Source organism: Protopterus annectens, chromosome 3.part1 (assembly GCF_019279795.1).
Source record: "Protopterus annectens isolate FY-2018-M chromosome 3.part1, PAN1.0, whole genome shotgun sequence".
Classification (NCBI taxonomy): domain Eukaryota; kingdom Metazoa; phylum Chordata; order Ceratodontiformes; family Protopteridae; genus Protopterus; species Protopterus annectens.
This window is the reverse complement of record NC_056732.1, coordinates 959,634,082-959,657,798: the sequence shown is the minus strand read 5'-3', so window position 1 is coordinate 959,657,798 and position 23,717 is coordinate 959,634,082.

The window sequence follows — 23,717 nt, the reverse complement described above, 5'->3', positions numbered from 1 at the left end:
TATTAAATATCTTTGCAGGTCATTATTTATGTTTGTAAACATGGTGGCTGCAATTTGAATAGTACTTATATTACTGCAAAACAAGGGCCCTGATTTTCCATTTCTCCAGGAAAGTACTGATAAGTCGCAAATTTTTAATGTCAGAGTCCAGGAATGTGGTTTTCTTGGAATGTGGCATTTTAAGCCAAAGCACTCAAACATCATAACTTATGTTATTTTTTTACGTCTATTACTTATACTACTGTCTTCATTTTTTGAATGGTTTGTACAATAAAATGTCCTTTAATTTTGTATGTATTTTGATATACTATTAAATCACAGCAAAGACTGGAAGTTACACATAAAAATCATAGGTATAATTCCAACATTTCATGACATGAAAACAGAACTTCATTTTTTGAGAACTGTGAATAAGTGTTCCACATAAATAAAAAAAAAATATTAATTTGCATATCATTATCCCCAGACAGCAACACCCAGAAAAGCAAATATTAGTTGGTAAATATACATGCTTAACTACTAAAGGACACATATGATAGTCTCATACCAGACCTGTTATTTTAATAATAACTTACTACTTTTGGCAAATAACTAATTTTGCTACATATCAGCCTATTAGTGGTAGAATAGAAAAGTGACCAAGGATTCATGAACCTTTTAATCATGTGCAAGACCCTTTCTTCCGATTTGCTTTTGCCACACCCCTAGCATGATAACTCCTGATTTATTAATTACTTCTGTCACCACGTTAAGTGTACAAAAAGAACACCCCAGGGTTGCTACCTGTTCCACTTTATGAAGGACATTATCTGTTTGAGCAGTAGTGTCCTGTGAAAAAGAAAACATGAAAAATATCAAATGTTTCCTATGTTTCCTGCAATAGTTAACATAAATAATTTATTTTGTATCTGTAACACATTAATATGACATGAAACAAGAGAACAATTAAAATTCTATAAAACAGAGCATTTGTTTTGGCAAGTGAAGTCCAATACAAATTGCAGATCTTGTCTGTCCTGCAAAAATGTACATTTTCACAAACAAAAGTCCTATTTTGGCCACCTAAAGCAATGGCGACTCCAGTACCCATTCCACCTTGTATACCGAATATTGGGGAAAAAATGCTGGTAGGACAGACATTGCACTCAAAGCATGATGGCATTGTCTCGGCCTTTGCTATTATTATACCCCCCCTGACACAATTCCTATGCTCATTCTGTAAGCAAACAAAGAGACTTTCAACAGCCCCATATGCTGTCACCTACTGGATTTCCCAGCCTTCCCTTACTCAGCTAAAATGTGATTGGAATCACTCACAAATCCCTCTCCCAGTTATGTAACTGTCAATAACCATTTTTCATTAGAAAGTCTTATATTGATTGCAACTAAATAGCAACCATACTCTACTTTCTACTGTGACAGTGACTTGCAGCTAAATCTGTTACAAAGTCAACCTGATTTGACAATTTTTGGTGTGACTCCCTCTCCACTAGATAGAAGTCAGCCTTTAAACTATAACCCTTGTTACAGCAAACAGTTACTCCTCAGCAACCTAACAGGTACACTGTCAAATGCAATAGACCCTTTTCTTATTTCACATGGTCACTGATATTCCCTCTCTTCCATTATGATGACCCAAGAGACATTACATTGTACAACCATAAATACCAAATTTACATGCTAACACAGTGCCAATTATCCTATCAAAAAAAAAAAAATTACCCTCCCAGGATGATTTTCAGTGGCCACTTCAGCTTACAGCACCAAAGTTAACTTGCAATACTGCCTACCCCCATGCTAGACCCTGCCATATCTACTGTGTAACCCCTACTTATGTCCTACTTTTGAACCCTGATGTTTTAATTGCTTTAAATAAGTCTGAACATAGTAACAGACCAGCTTCATGAATCCTAGCCATTATCTACAATACACTTCTTTGACCTAGCATCATCTTATTGGTAGCATTTTTTGTGACACTAATGCCTAGCATGTCTTTCTAATACTATAAGTTTGTTAGTGATAAAGTTTTTTTCTTTTTTTAATTATGTAGACATACAGCAATCAGGAGTTGAAAAAATGGCATGCGACTTCTGAATGCTCACTTCCTCTTTTGATGATCAGAGCATTTCACAGTCAGGTTTTAAATGATCAGGACTGTCTGATGTTCCTTGTCTCAGCTATTTTATGCTGCTCCTTCTTAAATCATGCTGCATGTAAGAGATAGAAAACTGCATTTGAGTTTGAATTGGAATATTCTCAGTCACATATGAAGGGAACGTATCCTTTTGTGATGTTTTCCATTCCTTCAGTGAATTTATCATGTGGGTACTAGCTTTTATTCAAGGATTCAGGAGGAACAGATATCTGAAGCTTGAATTTACAGTTTCATTTGTTTTGTGTAGTCTATGTCAAACATTTGAACTACACAGAGTTCAAACTCTAAGACATTAATGAAAACCATTTGAATCGCAAAGATTTGAATACTCAAAACTTTGAATCATACAAACTTGGAGAAAAACAAAAATATTTTTTGCAGAGGGTAAGCTACCCTGCATTCCCCACTTGGGGGATGTGCATTCCCCCCACTGCTAATTTTATATATATATATATATATATATATATATATATATATATATATATACCAGCTTTGATAGTGAGAAAAGGACAAATTCCCCTGATCGACGCAGTACCACAATCTTGTTCACCTAAACAGCGATAAAGTTGAAAAAGTTAATTTTCAAAAACTGCAGCCAATAATTTGAAAATCTCAAACTTATAAGAGTGTGAGTATTTCAATGGAACCCATTTCATATCTATTTCATTTGTACGAAAATTAAAAATGCAGTGCTATCCTTGTTTTCAGAAAGTGCTACATAATCAAGCTTGTTAAACTGCACTAGTCTTCATCATAAAATATAATGCTGTTGTGTCTTTCAGCTTTTCCCGGTTAGGGGTCACCACAGCAGAAGTCTGGTCTGCTAATGATTGGCAGTAGATTTTTACATGCCGAGTTGCCAGCTCTGATGCACAACCTTCAATGAAGGTACGCCCATTAATGCATGTCTCCACACAGAAGACGCTCTAGCTGAGAATCGAACAGGACAACGTCATACTGTGAGGAGACAATGCTAATATGATATGATGTGTTTACTTCTTCATCCTGTAAAATATGTCTTTGGAACTATGCTTGCATTGTTGCTAATAGCAGGTCCTCAGGATCAATATCAGGAGGAGATGTATCATGTTTCATAGGTTCATAGGAGGTTACTAGGCTAACGGCCCAACAGCCCTTACCTAGCCATATTTATCCCATGTTGCCCCACTTTTCAGTGGTTAGGTGAGTGAAGTTCACAAAGGTAAGGGTCTATGGTAGTTAATACTGACTTCTTCTGTCTAGGAAAGATATGGGCATGAATGCGAGTGTGCGTTTGAGGTCTACCATCCATTTATCTAGGTTGCATTTGGAGAGGGTCAAGAAGGGGCTCTGTTTCATGTAAATTGGAAGCTTGTTCCAGAAAAGTGTCTGTCTCTGGGAAATCTATCTATCTCTCCAGCATGACTTGTTCATGTCTGAGGCTAGGTTAAGATCCCTGGAGTGAGTGACCCTCCTGCAGTTTGATTTATAAATGTGTAGCATTTCTATAAGGGCTGGATCAGAGACTGCCCTGTAAGTGAAGCACAGGTCATCCCTTAGTAACCTGTAGGAGACAGAATACAGTGGCAGAGCTTTCAGTCTTTCAGTGTATGAATTGTTTTGTCTACCCTTTAATTTCTTGGTGAAAAACCTCTGTGGTCTCTCCAATTGATGCAGGTATCTGGTGAGGTACATGCAAAAAGCAGCATTGTACTTAATTTCTGGTCTGATGAGGGGAGAGTATAATGGAATTATAACATCCTTAGATGTAAATGTGATGCCTTTACGTATAAGATGTGCCACATAGAATGATTTCCTTATTACTGTGGATACATGGTGGTCAAAGTTCAGATTGCTATCAACCTGAGTACCCAGATCATGTACCAAAGAGTCTACACTTTGGTGGGTGCTATCTATAATGTCATAAGCAGGGATGTCAGCTTTCCCAAAGAGAATAATAATGCATTTTTTGCATTTAGCTTTAATCTGTGGCTTTGGCACCATTCATTTGTCTGCTTTAACCCTGTCTGCAGTATATTAACATTGTTGGAGGACTCAATGATTGTTCCCAGTTTGGAATTATCAGTGAACTTGGTCAGTCACAAGCATTCCAAGATTGCCTAAACTTCTAAGAAATAAATTCCAAACAATAAGGTGCCCAGCACAGAACCTTGTGATACACCACTGGTGACTGTTCTTTTTCTAGAGGTGAAGTCACCCACTTTGACAGTATATGGCCTGTCGGTGAGCCCTTTGGCTACCCATCTGGTAATGTAGGGGTTAATTCCCAATTAGGAAAGTTTATCTATAATACCTGAGTGGGGGATTGCGTCAAATGCCTTAGATAGGTCAATATTGGCAAAGAGAGGCAGTATGCACCATCTTTCCCTCATGCAGGGCCTTAGTGATGTTCTCAAAGAAGTCAACCATCTTTAACAGGGTCTATATTAGATCAGCGAATGCATAAAAAAGCTAATGCTGATTGATCGAACTTATGTAAGCAAAAGCTTAAAATATCGAAGCAACAGAAACTTGAATTTTTTCCTATGGAAAGAATTTGGTTGTCCGTTTCTGTTGCTTTGGTATTTTCAGTGCTGTGGTGGAAAGTTATGGGTCGGGTTCAGGTAAGTGTGCGATTGTGTGGATGTGAGTGTAAGGCGTGGGTTAGGTATGTGTGCGATTGTGTGGACGTGAGGGTTAGGGCGGGTTAGGTGAGTTAAGGTTAGGGAGCGGGTGATGTGAGTGTGCGATAGTGATGGACCTAAGAGTTAGGGTTTGGGTTAAGGTAAGTGGATAGTTAGTGGTGTGTGTATAGTTTAGTGTAGGGTTAAGTGTCAGATTTTAGGTGTATGTGTGTGGATTGCTGTTTGTTTAGTGTGCTTGTGTTGTGTATATGTGTTTTGGATCAGCAATTATTTTTTCCCTAGGAAAAAAATCTCTGTTCTGACAGTTCAAGATTGTAAGCTTTCGCTTACATAAGTTTGATCAATCAGCGTTCACATTTTTAAGACCCTCTTTAACAGGCTTGATCCTCTTTTAATGAATCCAAACTGGGTTGGGTCTAGAGTTTTGAGATTACTTATGTCCTTGTTAATAAGGTCCATAAAGATTCTTTCCATGGCCTTGCAGATGAGGCTAGTCAAGCTTATGGGCCTATAATTCCCAGGGCTGGTTGATGCCCCCCTCCCCTTTGTGCAGAGGGGTTACTGTTGCTGTCCTCTATTCTGCATGAACATAGCCAGTTATCAGGCTGTGGTTAAACAGGGATCTAAGTGGGTCTCCTAGGTCATGTTTTAAGTTGTTTAAACGACAACCCGGGATGTTGTCTAGTCCCATTGATGCTGTATTTTTGGCCTTGGAGAGCAACAAGATGACCTGCTCTCTTGAGATAATAGGCTGAGGAATGGTGGAAGGTATACATTATGGGATTACTGGAGGGGACAGGGGGCGTGATGTTTGCTCCAAATCTGTCCACTAGCAGGTTGGCTGTTACCTCCAGTTGAGTATGGGTGGTGCCATCCACAACCAGTTCAGTGTATAACTGGGTATTCCCTTTTAGATTTTGGACGTAGTTAAAGAATGCCTCTTGACTTTCCTGAGCTAGGAAGGCTATTTTTGCTTTGTAATTAGCTTTGGAGGACTTGACAAGATCTCTAATTTGTTTGTTTAAGCAAGATATGGATTTCTTCCTCTTCTGAGTCAGTTCCCTCTTGTTCTTGCACATTAGTGTCTTTCTCTTGTTGTATAGACTGTTTATACTAGAGGTCCATCAGGATGGCTTGTTTTGTTCAGCAAGACCTATTTTTAATCCTGTCAGGTGCAGCCAATTCTATCCAACTGCTTAAGTGATTATACAGTGCATTGGTACTCACCTCTGCATAGAAGTCCATGTTATCTATGTTTGAGGGGGCTTTGAAACTTCTTATACCATCATTTAGTAAGAAGTAATTTGTCTTTGTTCGGAACACATTCATGATGTTCTTAGTTACCATTATACAAACAAGGAAATTGCACAACTGCATAAATACTACATACAACTCTGCCTTTTGATATGATTATTCCCTATCCTTCTGATTGAAAAAATTATAATAGATAGCTAGATAGATAGACAGACAGTCAAAAGCATTGATGGAAACTCTATCAGGAAAAACTCAATCTACAAATATCACCAGCAAGACATTTCAGTAAAAGCTGTTTAACTCATTATAGCTGGGTGACGTCTGTAGCTGTTTCTGTAGTTAGATCCTACTGATGCCTCTAGGTATCAAATATTGTTTGTTCATATTTACATTAATAATTTAAAAACCATGCTACACACAAGGTATTAAACAATTTTGTCTTAAAGCTTACGCAATGGCGAACATCTGTGTTGGACATTTGACATCTGTCTAGTGCAGATAAAGATATATTAATTGTTGTTCATATATTGTTTATTTATATTGTCATAAATTTCAAGTTTGCCTATAAATATCTTGACAACCAAGCTGCACAGATAAAACTACTTAACCTCATATGAAAGCTTGATTGATGAATAAAATGCTGCCAGCAGTATATATATATATATATATATATATATATATATATATATATATATATATATATATATATATATATATACACACACACATACATATATATATATATATATATATATATATATATATATATATATATATATATATATATAACTTGTGTCGTTGTTGAGATATTTTGTTTCCAACTCCAAACGTAATAGTTACTATGTTTATTATGACATATAAAATCCAGTGTAAGACTTACAATCTAACTACCACTCACTACCACTATAAAAATAGTTTGTGCTGAAGAGTTTGCCATTTACACTTCTTCAGTAACCCCTATAGAACCAAATATATGCATTTGTTTGAAATATGAGGGTATGATTTGATTCTATCAAAAACCTTAGTCCCCACCCATTAGAAGTTACTGGGAAAACTTCCAGAGCTCCATTGGACAGACTGAGTTAAATGGATCAAAGAAACTGATATATATTACGAAAAAAAAAAAACGTATTGTAATTACTTGAATGACAGCAAACTAGCTGTATTCTACATCATCAAAACTGAAACAAAATAATTTTAGTAGATATTCACTCATCCTCCATAGTATTTTGGAGAGTATGGTATGTCACATCTTTCAAAAACATGCAACAAATGAATTTAAAACAAAAAAACATTGTAAATCATCTGAACAAATTGCAACACCAGGATGCCCCAGATATACCAAGCTGCCATATTATGACATCTTCATAAGGTATGTAACATTGCACATGTCAAATAAAGCACCCCGCAGGAAACTGTAAAGAAATCATTTTAAGTAAGCCCAATGTAAATATATAAACTGGTGCCCAGATGAGGATTATTTTGCAAATACACACTGTGTAACCACAAGTGATTCAGGATCACGGCAGACATACATAAAGACATTACCCATGCAAATGAAAAATGGCATTAAAAATTATTCTTCTTAGTTAAGAAAAAGAACTATGGGCATCTGCATGAGGTTTTTTTATGCCTTATTCACATTTGCTTGTGTTTCATCTTGGGCTACTGTATTTATCTCATTTAATAAAAAAATGTTATCACTTATTGAATCCATCATTGATGCATTCTGACAGTAAGTCTATTATTCTGTGATGTGTCTGAAAATGTTTTTCGTATTGATTACTGCTGCAGTAGCCATAGCTATGTGGGTTATATCCTGCCAGGGATTTAACACAGACCCAGCTGCCATAGCTTCAGGGCACCTTCCACAGGCCCAAACTGCCAAGCAGATTGAGTTGTGCTAACTAAAAGACAAGTTTGGGCATGAAGCCCTTTAAAGCTTTATTGCCACTGAAGAGTACAGTACTCTAAGTCTTTCAAGGATCGATGTTCGGCTTGTGCTATTCTTTCTAGGCAGATAAGTTCCTTTTGAGGGAAAAACTTACATTTTCTTAATTTACTGATGTTTTATTACTTTCCTTTTCAGGAACGTTAAGCTAGGAGTGTTGTGTTTTAATGGACTGTCTTGAGACTATAATGTACTTTTAAATGGAACATTCATTTTGTCTATCAGTTTTAAAGCAGTGTAAACTAACTGATAAGTACAATTTCTCCACAGACAATAAATTAATGTTCCATTGTGTGGGTAATATATTGCTTGAAAGTACTTGTCACTGTGTTTTCTTTTTCTGTCAAAAAGTAACTTCTGTGGACTGTTAGTTTTACCAGCATTTGCTGCTTGTTTTCCATGGGTAAGAGGCACCATTTTCAGTTTGACCAGGGAACAGATTGTCAGTCCCTCAGTCAGTTCTTTTTCTATCTACAAAAAGAAAAAGAGAAGCAAACAGCCTTTGCCACCACAGCAGGCTAGAAGTTTGCCTCAGCCGTAGGTGGGTGACTCTGCTGTAGCCATTTGATGTACCTCAGACTACACATCTTTTACTCCAAATCCCTCTGGTGCAGCTCCTACAGCCATTATGGACTGGGGTTTAGTCATGTCCTCTGTGGCTGTTGGAATCCCCTCAGTGGGCAAGAGAGAGCCACTCTTGTTGGGCCTGGGAGAGGTAAGAGGGAAGGTTTCACTGTTTTGTCAGAATGCTGTGCCCACCCAGGGTGAAGCAGTGGCTGCCATCAGTAACATGGTTGGCCCATTTTTCTTATCAGAAAGAAACAGAAGCCACATAAGTATCTACTCCTCCTCAAATTTCTTTAGAGTGGAATAGTTTACTGGGACTGGATCAAGGTTTAATTCTGGCTATTGATCCTTCTTGTAGAGAAGTTTCTGGCTAAAGAAAGAAGTAAACTAATTTTCCTGAGCAGATTCAAGATTCTAAAGCTTAGCAGGAAGATGCAGGGAGAGACTCAGGGTTTTGTTGTTGGATTTCTGATTCAGAGTCAGAGGACAGGTCAGTTTCTGATTTTTCCTGTGGCAGGTTCTATTTCTCCTAGACTATTGCTAGAATGCTCCATTGCTTTCAGTGGGATAACACTGAGGTTTCTCAGTCCCTCAGAAATACTATGAATTGTTATAGAAGGATTTTCCAGTACCTACACCCATTCCTCCTGTCCTTTGTGCTTTACAGGGTGTGTGTCTTACTACCAGCAATTTTCCTGATAGACAGCCTGCTGTCCCTAAAAAGGCAGATAGGATTTATAAAGTTCCTCAGTCTTTTAAATTTTTATATACTATTCCCAAAGCTGACCCAAGAGCTATACCTCAAATCCTTCTTTTATGCCTAAAGTGGTGTGCAAGTTTACTTTAAGCTAGACTATCCATCTCCTTGTTTTCTTTCCTGAACCCTAAAATGAGGTGGAAAGGATATTCCATACCATGGATGTTTACAGACAATTTATGTAGTATCTTGACAGAACTAAATGTCTTAAATCTTTGGACCACTTGTTTATGTCTTGTGAAGCTAAGAAGAAGGGGCAACCTGTGTCATAACAGACTATTTCAAAATGGTTGTCTAAGGCTAGTACATTTTGTTACACTCACCATGATAAACCTATTTCAGACAGGGTTAAGGCCCACTCTACCATGGCCTTAGTTTCTTCTATGGCTTTTTGGAAAGGGTTGGATTCTAGAAGTACTCTAAAGCTGCTAATGGGTCCTCTGTACATGCTTTTACAAAGCACTATAAGCTTAATTCCTTGTCTATGTCTAGGTCAGGTTTTGCTAGGATCATTCTCTAGGGGCTCCTTGTCCCTCGTCCTACTCCTTCCAAATATAGTTTTCTAGCTTCTATCTTAAATAATTGAATGACTAACATGTCAAATGTTCATTCATCGAGACAAAAGCATTGAACATTTTAATCATCGAAAGCCAACTTCGTCAAATCTCAATGCATTGAATCACAATAGTTGGCCAACAGCTTTAATGTTGCCATCTTGCATGTTTCTTTTAGCATGTATAACATGATGGTAATGAATATTTATATTCATTCTAACTTAGGCACAGCTATTGGCCAGCTACTGCAATTTGATGCACTGAGATTCAACAAAGTTGGCTTAAGTTGATTAAAATTTTCAATGCTTGTGTCTCGACGAACTGACATTCAGGGTTTTAATTATTTGATCATTTATCCTGAACCATTATCTACAGTAGTCTACCCAAATAGCTAAAGCTACTGTAGCAGTGATCAGTATGAAGAACATCTGCATATGTTGAACCTACCATGAGAGTAGATATTCAAAAAAATCACTGATGTAGTAGCCGCTCCCTCTCTCCATACCCTTATTTTTTATTTAGTTATTTATTTATTTTTATGCAAGGGTGTAGGCATCTATTTATTTATTTTTTTATTCCTAGCATTATTCTTTCCGGGCTCAGCCTCCCTCTCTCTCTGCTAGCAGGAAATCTCTGAATGGTTTCACTCCCACCCTTGTCTTTTAGTCTGCTCACTTGAAGCTACTTGATAGTTTTTTTGAATGGAAGGTGCCCAGATGCATTTTAAGCTGACCAGCTGTTACAACTTTGGCAGGATACAACTCATATAGCTACCTGTACTATTCTGTTCCATTTGAGCAATGTATAATTTCTGCAGGTATTCTAACAATAGACTTCTCAAAAGCAACCTGATCTTAATTATGCTGTTTTCTGCAGGCCAGTGAAATCCACTGTAATAATTGTATATTTGTTAGCATGTCTTGTTCTGTTTTAAACACCTACATGAGGCTGAACTACTCAACAAACTGGACCAAAAAGATGTCCAAGCAAGAAAAATAGGACATTCGGCAAATTTCAATATGCTGTTCCTTTTAGCTGCTTACCACTAGATGATTTGATAGCCAGCCCCATAGTCCAGCTGGGTCTATGGTTATTCATCAAATGGAAAAAGCATCGAACAACATTACATCGTAAATGCTGGTCATTGAAACCCCCTCATGTGGAGGACGGTGCCCCCACCCCCAATTATATATACCAATTCCGAAATCACACTACAGTAGGGAAAGGGCAAATTACCTTATTTCTACTGTAATGCAATCTAAGTCAGAACAGCTCGATTAACAGCATGTTCAATGATCTATGACACTTGATGCTTTGTTTTTAGATGAATAATCATAGACCTAGTGCAGGCTGAAGAGAAATGACACAGTTAAGTAAGATTAATAGTTCAAAAATAAAAGGCCTTATTTTGGGGTATTCAACAAATTCCACAAGTTCCATATTCAGAAATATCAGTAAACATAAACAATTCATAATAGTAACACAATTCCATATAGTAAAGTTCCTTTAAAAATAATAACTGAGAAGCCTTTTTATAAAGGAATATAGAGTAAACAAATGCAATAAGTATAAGCCATGTACATAACATGCTAAATGCTGCTTGAGAAATACTGAATGTTAGATTGTATATGTATTTAAAATCTAAAATTAGCTTAAGGTTTACAATGAAAAAGTTTATTTGTAAGTGAAGTACAATTAAAATCAATTACTAAGCACGTATGGCTGAAGAGGAATATAATTTTCCTTGTAGTTTGGTTTTAAATTTGCTTTTAATTTCAAATGATTATAATTTGTAGAAAAGGTTATTTGTATTAAATAGCTGGAGCTACTCACACTGCAATTATGAATAATGTTTGGATTTTTGTCAACATTTTAGCAGCACATTATTAACTATGACAAGAGCACAATAAGAATTCAAAAATACTGCTGAGTTCTTTCTACAGAATTGACAGTAATAAAACCTTGCAACAGTGCCAAAAGCATATTACATTCTATATTTCATTTTTTTCATATCCCATCCAGTTGAGAATTTGACAGAGTCATTCTGTTCTCACAGCAAGATGTTCCATTAAAATGTACATTTATTGAAAGGTGTCATCTTACAGCATTAACGGTGTTGGTATGCACTTTGAGTACATGCTGGCATTAAAGACACAATTCTCTCTTGTAAAAGCTTAATCAAAGCTCATAAGACTGGGACTGCATGTTTTTCATCCTTGCTAGTCTAATAACAGAATACACTAATTAATTTAACATTCTGTCTTGCACTTTAGATGTATGAGTCTCATGAAGTGAGGCAGTGAATTAAATGCTTTTTTCTGGTATTTATTTTATATGTTCTTTGTGTTTTAATGCATATAATATGAAACAGTATACTATAAACTAATCTGGCTGTACAACTTTCACTAGTTTATTATTATTATTATTATTATTATTATTATTATTATTATTGGTGATTCTCATTATGTTAGAAAGTCTTCTGGCCCCACAAAAGTTTTTTCTAATAAACTTGCAACCTAATATGTCAATACATTTATACTAAGAAATAACTGATACACTAATGTATTATCTTCAGTTGTTAGGTTAAATTGTAATACTGTATTAGACTACACATATGAGGTATTTTTCAATATCACTTGAAATCATTTACTTATATGTTCTAGAACAAAATGTATAAAATACACATTATTGTCTTACAAAAAGCAACTTGTTGTAAAAGATAGAAGACTAGAAGCATTCATATGCCATCAAACATTCCAGAGATAAGCACCCTCAGAATGGTGTGTCAGATTTATCTTCAGAAATAAGATGTGTAAGACCAACACCCGTGTGTGTGTGTGTGTGTGTGTGTGTGTGTGTGTGTGTGTGTGTGTGTGTGCATGTGTGTACATATATAGATAAATATATAGACAGATAGATAGATAGATAGATAGATAGATAGATAGATAGATAGATAGATAGAGAGATAGAGACATAGATAGACAGACACAGATAGATAGATAGATAGATAGATAGATAGATAGATAGATAGATAGATAGATAGATAGATAGATAGATAGATAGATAGATAGATAGACAGACAGACATTATATGGAAGACATACAATTCATGGACAAGTTGTTGAACAGAAATCAACTTATCACACGAGCTAGCTTTTTTTATCTGTGCCAGATCACAATACCCAGTGACTGGGAAATTTGCTGTTTTCCTACTGTAACGCAATCATGGAATTGTTATATCAAATTAGCAGTAGGTGCAGTGGAACAGGGAGACTCATCACCCTGCCCTGCAAAAAAAAAAAATTCTACTTTTTTGCATTTCTCATTGTCTGGTGATTAACAAGATGCATTTGATCACTTGCTGTTTGATTTTTTTTTTCAAAAGGTTGACATGCATTCAAAATTAATATCAAACACTCAAAATAATTAATCAAAAAATATCAAGAAAGGAAAACTATTTCCTCTCCCATTCTTCACACTAAAAATCCCTATAACACTAGACTCAAATTCAAATGAATAATGATAGTGTTATAGGAACTTTTTTTTAAGGTACGGTGTAGAGTTAGGGTTGGGAGAAGGGGCTGAGTTAGAGTGAGCACCCATTAGTAAGATAGGCAGGGAGGCTCAGTATGCAAGGAAGGACCTGATGTGACAGAGACCATACCAAATAAAGCTGACCATATATTACCTGTACCATCAAATAAGAAGCACAGGAGTAAGGGCCAACCTGTGGATGCTATGCAGGTGGCAGCATCCAGAAAGAAAGAGCTATTGGAAGAAACCTCCTCTGTTCATCCTCCTAACAGTGAATCTAGGCTGATGGGCAGATTTGGGTCTTGAGCATATGCATCAGTGACTTTTCTCCTTAGATTGCTGAACTACCTAGCCCATTTATCAAGATTCCAGAGACACTTGGCTAAACAGACCACCAAATCACTATCGGGGTGTTGTCTGTGGATGTTCAGAAAACAGTGGATTCCCAGTATTCCACACTTTAATCCTCCTCTAAATGTGGCCATGTGTCTTCTCTATAATGCAGCAAGTGGTACAGTCAGAGCAGGAGGCACTGGTGTAACTATGCATTGTCATGTCTGGATGCAACTTTGTGACTTTGCGGAAGGCTTTAAGTTGTCCTTTATCAATGCCCCATATTATAGTTCAGCCTTGTTTGGAATAAAAGTTAAAGATATAATCGCTAGGAGCAAACAAGATGGTAATACTCTTTCTGCAGTGGAAGTGCATTTCTGTACCCCACAAAGAACCTTCTCTAAGAACTAGAGATTGAGGAAGAAGATGTAGTTCTGTAAATCACAGAGTTCCTTCTATGGCTCCCAGTGTGACAAATGTCAAATAACAGAGGGGGTGGGGCAGTTTTAACTGATGATGCCTAAGAGGCAGAGGCAGACCACAGAATCAAAGCTTTTATGGCCCATTGTCTGAGAAAACCTTTCAGTGCTCCTGAATGGTTGCATGGCTGCTGCACTCTAGAGGCAGAATACGGGCATCTCTCTTTGAACTTCAAGCCTGGCAAATAACAACATCAGATTTTTGGGTGCTAAGTATAATATCCAGAGGCTATTCAATTCCCTGTCCCTTCCTCCCACAGGTAATGAAGAAAGTCCCCAATGTTCCACCCAGTAAGTGTTTTTTATGAGCCATGAAAATTAAAAAAACTGCTAGATAAAACAGTAATCCAACCAGTCCCTCATAACCAGTTAGAGTTTGGAGTCTATTCTAGGTACTTTTTAGTAGCAAAGAAGAACAGGGACCTCAGACCCATCTTGGATTTCAGTTATATAAAATAAATTGTAAGACAGACATGTTCTGGACAGTCACAGTTCAGTCCATTTCACCTTTTCTGAGGAAGGACAACTGGATGTGTATTATAGATCTCCAGGATGCTAACTATCCTATCAAAATAGTGAAGTGCTCCAAGAAATTCCTTCATTTCTGTATGGAAGCTAGTCATTTTGAATTCATATAACTACCACTTGGACTCACCACAGCCCATAGAAATCATGGCAATAGTAGCTGTGCACCTGAGCCTACAGGAGATCCAAGTCTTCCTGTTCCACAATGATTGGCTCCTCATTGCCTCTGCAACGCATCTCCTACTTATGCACTGGGCCAAATACTCCAGCTGCTTGAAAACCGGTTTACTATCGAAATCTCACACCTGCAACGTGTGAATGTTCATATTTCCAACCCAAAATGTCAGAAATCAAATCTACGAACATAAATATGACCGACCGAGGTATTTCAGTTAAGTCCATATCGAATGTCGACTTTAAAAAATACTACACTTCCGGTCAGGAGCAACAAACATTTTTTGCAGGGGGTCAAGCCCTCCTGTTCCCCTCATATGGGGGGGGGTTGCACCCCAAACATCCCCTGCTACTTATATATACAAACTCCAAGATCACACTACAGTGAGGGAAAGGGTACATTTCCCGATCCCCACTATAGAGCAATCTGCATTCAAAATGTTGAATCGACAATAGCGAATGCTAATGTGCATTCACTGTTGTGAGTTCAACATTTTTTTTTGTTACTTTCAAATGTTGAACTGGGGAGTTCAGTGTTTCCAGTTCAGACATAGTCCAATCACCCTTTTGATAGTAATCCCTGAAAACCTACCAATATGTCAGCTGACTCCAACACAGAGTATAGAATTCATAGGATGCGACCTAGACACCAAATTTCAAATAGTCAATCTTCCCCAGTCCAAATCTCTGTCACTGTGTCTTACAGGTCTCCAAGTACTACATCACCCAACACCACCAGTGTGGTAAGTACTATGCATCTTAGGTCTCATGGTATCTACAATTCTAATGATTCCCCTAGTCAAATATTACACATGGGTACTGCAATGGACCTTAGCAGTGCAATGGTCTCAATCCATTCACACTCTGCATTCAAATAGTTGAGTTATGCAGGTCTGAAAAATGCACATTGCTTGGTGGATGAAATCTCCATCTATGACTGAGGGTTGTCCTTTACAGATGGATTTACCCAGTTGCAACAGTGACCACAGATGCATCACTTCTAGGGTGGGGGGTATTTCAAATGGGGAATGTTCCAAGGCACATGGTCATCAATGGAAGCCAACCTTCACATCAGTGTCTTGGAGTTGAGAGCAGTTCTCCTAGCATTGCAGGCGTTTCAGGACCTCTTCCCCAGGGGTATGTTCTCCTTACAGACAGACAACATGATTGTAGTACATGATGGTGCACCAACAAACAGGAGAGAGGCCAATCTTATTTTTATACTGAGATGCCATGACGGTGTGGCAATGGACAATGTCTTCTCAATGCTTTCTGACAGAAATGCACATATTGAAGTTCTCCAATGTACTTGCAGACACATTGAGCAGAACAATATTGATGCCTCATGAAAGGTTCCTCAATCCTACAGTGACACAAACAATTTTTCAGTCAATGGGGTCAACCTTGCTGTGACCTCTTTGCCTCCTATCTAAACAACAAATGCAGCAGTTATTTTGCCTGGACTTCTGAGAAGTAGATGCCAACAGGAGAAGGCCCAGGACTGACCCTATAGGACACCACTCATGACTGGTCGACAGTCTGACTTGGAATCCGCAACTTTCACTCTGTGGGTCCTGTCTGTGAACCAATTTGCAACCCATTCAGTGATGTAAGGATCAATGCCTAGTTTGGTGAGTTTATCAGTGATAGCTGAGTGAGGAATGGTATCAAAGGCCTTGGCCAGGTCGAGGTAGGGTGTATGCACTGCCTTACCCTCATCCACAGCCTTGATGACTACCTCAAAGAAGTCAACCAGGTTCAGCAAGCAGGATCTCCCCTTGACAAAGCCATACTGTGGGGGGTTAAGAGTTTGGAGATTGCCTATATCTTTGTTAAGCAGGTCCATGATGATGCGCTCTATAGCTTTGCATACCAGACTCATCAGGCTAATGGGGGTGATACTTCCCAAGGTCTGTAGTTGCTCCCCTTTATGGAGCAGGATGACTATAGCAGTGCACCATCCGTTAGGGACATAGCCTGAGGTAAGGTTGTGACTGTACAGGGCACACAGATGTGGTGCCAGTTCATTTTGTAGCTCAAGTAGGACACAGCCAGGGATATTATCAGGTCCCATGGATGGACACTGTATTTTTGGCTTTGGACAATGCAGCTTTTACCTGTGCCATAGAAATGGTGGGTACCAGGCTTTTTTCTGGTATTGTGATAGGGCCCTTGGGGGGGAGAGCGGTAAAATTGGCACTGAATATGTTGGCCAGTATGTTGGCTATATCTGTTGGCTCAGTATAGGAGGTGCCATTGTGGAATAACTCAGAGCAAATCTGGGTATTGCCTTTGAGGTTTTTGATATAGCTATAGAAGGCTTGGTGGTTGTTTTTGATGTCAGCTGCAATTCTGCCTTCATAGCTGGCTTTAGAGGATTTGATAAGGGATCTCAGATTTTTGTTGAGACGGATAAGGGAGGTTTTCCAGTCTTGTGACTTTATTTTTTTCTGCAACAGTTTCTTCCTTCCATTGTAGAGTTTATTGATGGCTGGGGACCACCAGATTGGTTTCCTTTTTTTGGAGTAGAGCGACATGAGCCACTCAAAAAATGGCACTCAGCATTCTTCTGTTAAAAAAAAGATATCCAGTCACTAATATCTGGCATGCAGGATGGATTACTAGAAATGGGTACACAAGGCACTAAAATAAAAAGTTGCAAAGAAGAATCCAGAAAGAGTATGGAACATTTACAAATACTTATGAAACAACAAGATGCACAAATGAGCAGCATAAACAAACTTTAAATGACCATGGAGGGAGAATAAGTGAAGGTGAGTCTCAGACTGAATTCATTTTAAAACAAAATAACTGGCTTATAAATAAAGAAGATTTAGAAATTAGACTTAGATGAAATAAAGTCAGAATTTATGGAATACCTGAAAAATAAGAGGGGGACAATATAATAAACTTGCTAACAACCCGAAAGCATAAAATGTTAAAGCTACTTTGATGTTTCCTGCAAAGATCAAAATATTTCCTTCTGAAAAAAATAACATATTTGACAAACTGGATGAGGTATTTACATTTGTTCATAACAATAAAATCCTTAACAACACTGAAGAACTGGACTACAATGCTACACTCCTCAAGAGACAGTGTGAGCTGAATTCATGGACAATTTTTTTCTAAAGTTGAAAAGCTTTAAACAACTGACATTTATTTTCTGATTGCAGAATCTTTGTTTTCTGAAACAAGAGAGGTACCTTCTAATTAAAAGGTTTATTTAAGAATTTAAGCTTTACACATTATGTAAGTATGTATTTATGTTTTAAACTAAGGCATTTTACGTGATAGAAAATATAAATAATTATTCTTATTATATTTATAGTGAAAGACTTAATATATTTCATTTAAACTAAACTTATAAATTTGTTTCTAAATGGTAAACAATACTCCCTGTATGAGAAAGACATTAAATTATAATTCATAGAATTTGTGACTTTAAGCCTATATAAGATAATAATTGTATTTTATTTGTTTTTATTTTACTCACTATTGGCATTGTAGCATGGTATTTGGCATCATTATTGAGTACAATACCCCCTTTGGCATGTACCAAACCAGGCATATCCAACAACTGTAACATCCACAGAGGTTCCTCATTAAAAGAATACAGGGTGTAAGTAATATGTCCTATGCAGAACACCTCAAGGCCCTATCCCTGTATCCTGTCCCCTACAGACATTTGTGGGGAGATCTATGCCTGGCATACAGGGCATTGTCAGGCCATACTCTGATGGACCTCCTGCATATCCACAAAACAAACAGCACCAGAATTACCCATTTTAAAGACTTAAACCTTGCCTGTGATACAAATGGTACCTGCTGGAGTGACAGGTATGTATCCCAGAGACTACCCCATTTCTGGAACAGACTACCCATCCATGTGAAGCAGAGTTCCTCTCTAAACTGATTCAAGTGCATCTTAGACAACTGGATAGGGAACAGGAAATTCATCCCTGGTTTGGCACCTATGTCTCTAATGGACACAGGTAACCTGTAATTGTTTTGTTTCCAGGCCCCTGCTTATAAATGTTTAATCTTCCAAGCCCCTGCTTACACTAATCAAGGGTATCAGAACTTGTCAGAGGTTTGCAATGCATGGCTAGGCTTAAAAAGGCCCTTGTGGTTATTCTAGTAAACACCTATAATCCTATGAATGTCAGGACTAAGTAATATGCTAATTGGAAGTATTAAAGTGCTGGTGACTGTGTTTTCTTTGTTCCTTTATAATGCCTTCCTTTCACATGTCATTTATGAAACAATTAGCATTTAAAAAGCTCAAGATCAAAAGAATGATTTATCTGTGTGAAAGTGTTTGATTCTTTCTTGCTTTACTTTCTGCCTGATTCTCAAGCTGTTTTGATGAAAATCTGGGTGCTAGAAGAGTTCAGAGTTCATCACTGATGTATGTAAAAGAAGGAAGTGCCTGAATCCTATTGTGTTAATGAGGAGAAGTGAATCAAACTGGAAACATGAAAGCTATAGTAATGTTTTGCATTGTGCTATCTAAGATGTATGATTTGCATGCATTTTACTGAATGTTTAATAGCTTATGCTGGAGTGATAGTAATCCCAATTGCATATATTAATGGGAGTAAGTAAAATCAGATGTTTGCTATTGATTACAATAGTTTAGAGGAATTAAGAAAAATGAGAAACTTAGAGAATGTATGTTGTGAGTTGTCATTTTAACATGCTGTAATTAAATACTAATGTCAGGATGTTAAACTCAGACTAGAACAACACCACACAATTGTTAAGACACATCTAAATTAGACAGGCACAAATTATTTTATATACAGTTAACATTGCATATAATACTAGAATTAATAGGAAGAGTAAACACCTTAAAAAAATCTTCAAGTTCATAAGGAAAGAAACATCTGATGTAATATTAATAAAAAGTTAGATTTTGAAAGTTAAGAAATATATATACAAATGCTGCAATCTCTAACAGAGAACCGACAATTAAATAGCTCTTTGATGGAAGATTTTAGAAATCAAATTAATATAAAATAACTAAGAATATTAGTGGACAAATAAGACAGAAAAATATATTTGAATATCAAACTGCTTATAAGGAAGACATATATTACATATAACTGCACATGGCAGAAATGTAAATGTATAGGATCTCATATACTTTTCACAGAAAATTACATTAAAAATATTTAAAAACATCCTGAAAACTGAGATATGAAATATAGTTACATGAACTTTGAAGCTTTTTGCTATTGTATGTCACTGGATTCACTAATACTACTTGAAATAACTCATTTCATAAGTCAGAGCTGAAATCTGAGTTTTTTATGCTGAATCAGGTCTTTCATTTTGATATAAAGTATAGTAGATTTTTTAAGATCTTTAAACCTTGGATAGGAGAATGTGCTCTGAAATAAGCATTATGTCGCTTCTAAATACAATATTAGCTGAAAATATTTTTTGATTCCATTGAGTAGTAAGATATACCCTTTACCTTTAATAATGTCAGTCAAAGGATTTTTACGTATTATATATATCATATTAAAATTGTCTTACAAATTTCAGATATAGACACTTTTACTTTTAAAATTAATCCAGAGCGTTTGTTAGCATTATAAAATATGCATATATATATATATATATATATATATATATATATATATATATATATATGGGTCTACTTCATTTCACTGAAAAAACACTTCACTGAAACTCATTTAGTTGAAAGCTCATTTCACTGAAAATCAGTTACCTGAGCACAATTCACTGAAAGCTCACATCACTAAAAACTCATTTGACTGAAACTCATTTTGTTGAAAGGTATATGTCCTATTCTCCACTGTAGTGCGATCCTGGAGTTAGTATATATAGCAAGGTGGGACACCTCCCCACATTGTGGTGTGGGGGGCATAGACCCCACATAGTTTGGGTATATATTATCTTCTGGAAAGAGTTATTCATTCAAATTGTAAGTATCCATGTCTATGGTTTCCAATGTTTAAAATAGGTGGGGGGTATACATCCCCCACACACCCCAATGTGGGTGGCTGTGTCCCCATACCCCCTTACTATATATACTAACTCCAGGATCACACTACAGTGAGGAACAGGGTATATACCTTTCAACAAAATGAGTTTCAGTCAAATGAGTTTTCAGTGAATTGAGCTTTCAGTGATTTGCGCTCAAGCAACTGATTTTCAGTGAAATGAGTTTTCAATGAAATGAGTTTCAGTGAAGTGTGTTTTCAGTGATAGAAAGTAGACCCCTATATAAATATAAATACCTATATAAATATATATATATATATATATATATATATATATATATATATATAGTTACCTTTCAGCACGGTTAATGTATATATGCATTGATTTTCCTAGTATATAATTGTTTGGTTAGCTAGATTTCCTGTCATCTATAAGTTTACAGATGACTATCTTTTCATGTCCAACTCTGTTCTACTTGTATATTTAAAGATAGTTAAAATAATATGAAATTAGTCAATAATATATAACATTATTGGTCAGATTATTTATTATTTGTAATTAATAGAAGTGGATTATTAAACTCATATGCAAAAATGGTGTGATAACTTTTAAATGGCAAAATATACAACAAAGTTAGTAGTCTCTCTTCTTTAACTTAAATATAATAATATATTAATTATTTGTAAGTTGTGGTAGCTTTTTGTTAGTTTTTGATGAAATTTTACATCTTGGTTGCTAAAAAGATAGTTTAGTAGTTTGTGTATTCCATAAGCAAACTAGGAAGTTTGGTATACATTGTAGGTTATGTTTAACTAGTAATATATATATATATATATATATATATATATATATATATATATATATATATATAATTACAGTTGTGAACTCGTTTCTGGTTTTGTTACTTTGAGTTTTAGTAGTTTATTTTGTAGAAAGGAAGAATTCAATAAAAGTGTTAAATTAAGATGGAAGAATACGTTAGAATCTTATATGCAACTATATTAACATGGTGAAGTGATGTGGCATACAATCTCTTGGTAAAAGAAATCTTTCCAAGTACACAATATGGACACTTTTAATTCATTGTAAATTAATGTAAATGGATTAAATAATGGCAACAAAAGGAACTTTTTAATAAGATATTTAAATTAAACAGAGGAGACATAATATTCTTGCAAGAGACTCTCATGATATATAAAGATGTTCAATATCTAATAAGTTAGATTAGAAAATGTTATCATCTGCTTCTTTTAACAAAAAGAGGAGAGTTAACTGCTATACTTTGGAGAAAATCTACTGTAATGACTAGGGTCATGGACTCTATTAATGATCCCAATGGAATGTATACATTTGTAGCAATTAAATAAAACAGCAAACTCTATACATTACCTAATTGTATTGGATCCCTAGCATTTATGCAAGATTAGCTAAAGATCACGTATACTTATTATAAAATCATAGGAAGGGTAGTTTAAATTTAGCTGGAGTTTTTAACTGCATATCTGGTAGAGACGATACAAGGGAACATGAACAAGCTAAAATTTTAGTATCAGCTAAAGCACTGGACAAATGAATTAGTAATAATAATCTAGTTGATTTAATAGTAAAAGCAGTCATAGTTTTTTTGCCCATTACTGTTATGCACATGGGACAGAAACTAGAATTGATAGGATTTTTGCTTTCACATATTTATGTAATAAAGTTAATTATTGTAAAACTCTTCCTTGTCCTTTATCTAATCATAGTATACTAAGTGTTAATATATGAATGGATTTAAGGAAATTTCAGAATATTTATAGAATTAGAAGTATAGCCTGTACTCTGCTATCTACCTGCTTTTTTTTTTTTTTTCACTACGTCCCATCATGTTTCTCTCCTTTTGCTTCATTATCCTGCTGTTACTGCTCTCCCTATTTCAGTATCTACCATGAACTCCTTCCTTGTTTTTCTTGTCCCCCTCCCTTGTATGGGTATTATGTAATCTACCCATACTCCTTTGTGCCCTTTTAAGCTTTGGCGCATTTTTTTGGCACCATCTTTACTCTCTCACTTCCCCTCTCAGCAAGCAGTCCTGAGGTGTGCTGTGGTTACCTACAGGTGAGCCTGTTTACTTATGTTCAAATTTCTGGTGATTTTTATTATTTTAACCTCTACAGAACATAATTATTTATTTTTATTTATTTACATTTGTTTACTGGGAAATTCCGACTGGACGCAGGTCCTTTTTCATTGGATGCCCGGGAAGAAAAGCTCCACATCATATACATGATAAATAGAGATACAATGTTGGAGCAATAGTAAACAACATTACAGGTTGTTGGCTTTAATACAATGACAAGATATTGATTATCAACAGTATATACAGTAAATGTTGCAAATTAAGAATAATATTAGTAACAAAGTTGTCAGACAAGATTTTAAAGTATGTAAAGACAGCTAGCTAATTCTGACTGTGGTTAGTAGTGGTGGTAGTGTAGTTGGGTTAAAATTCTAGGTTGGGGGGAGGGTGGGGGTGTTAGTCTGGATTAGAGCAAGGAGAAAGCCAGTGCAAATTTAAGTAGAGTCTTGAAAGGCTGCTGGAAGGTAGAGTAGTTACAGAGGATGGAAGATTGTTCCAAAGTTTAGATATGGTACATGAAAATATGGCTTCTCCTGCTGAGTTTTTGGGTTTGATAACAGTGAGTTGATTTTTTTTGCTTGCTCTTACGGGCCTAGTGGAGTGATAGGGTTGGAGAAGGGTTTGAAGGGAAAGGATGTTATGGGGGTGGTTAATTAATTTATGAGGGAGGGTGAGTTGATTAAAGTGAAGAAATTGTGGGAGTTCTAGCCAGTTTA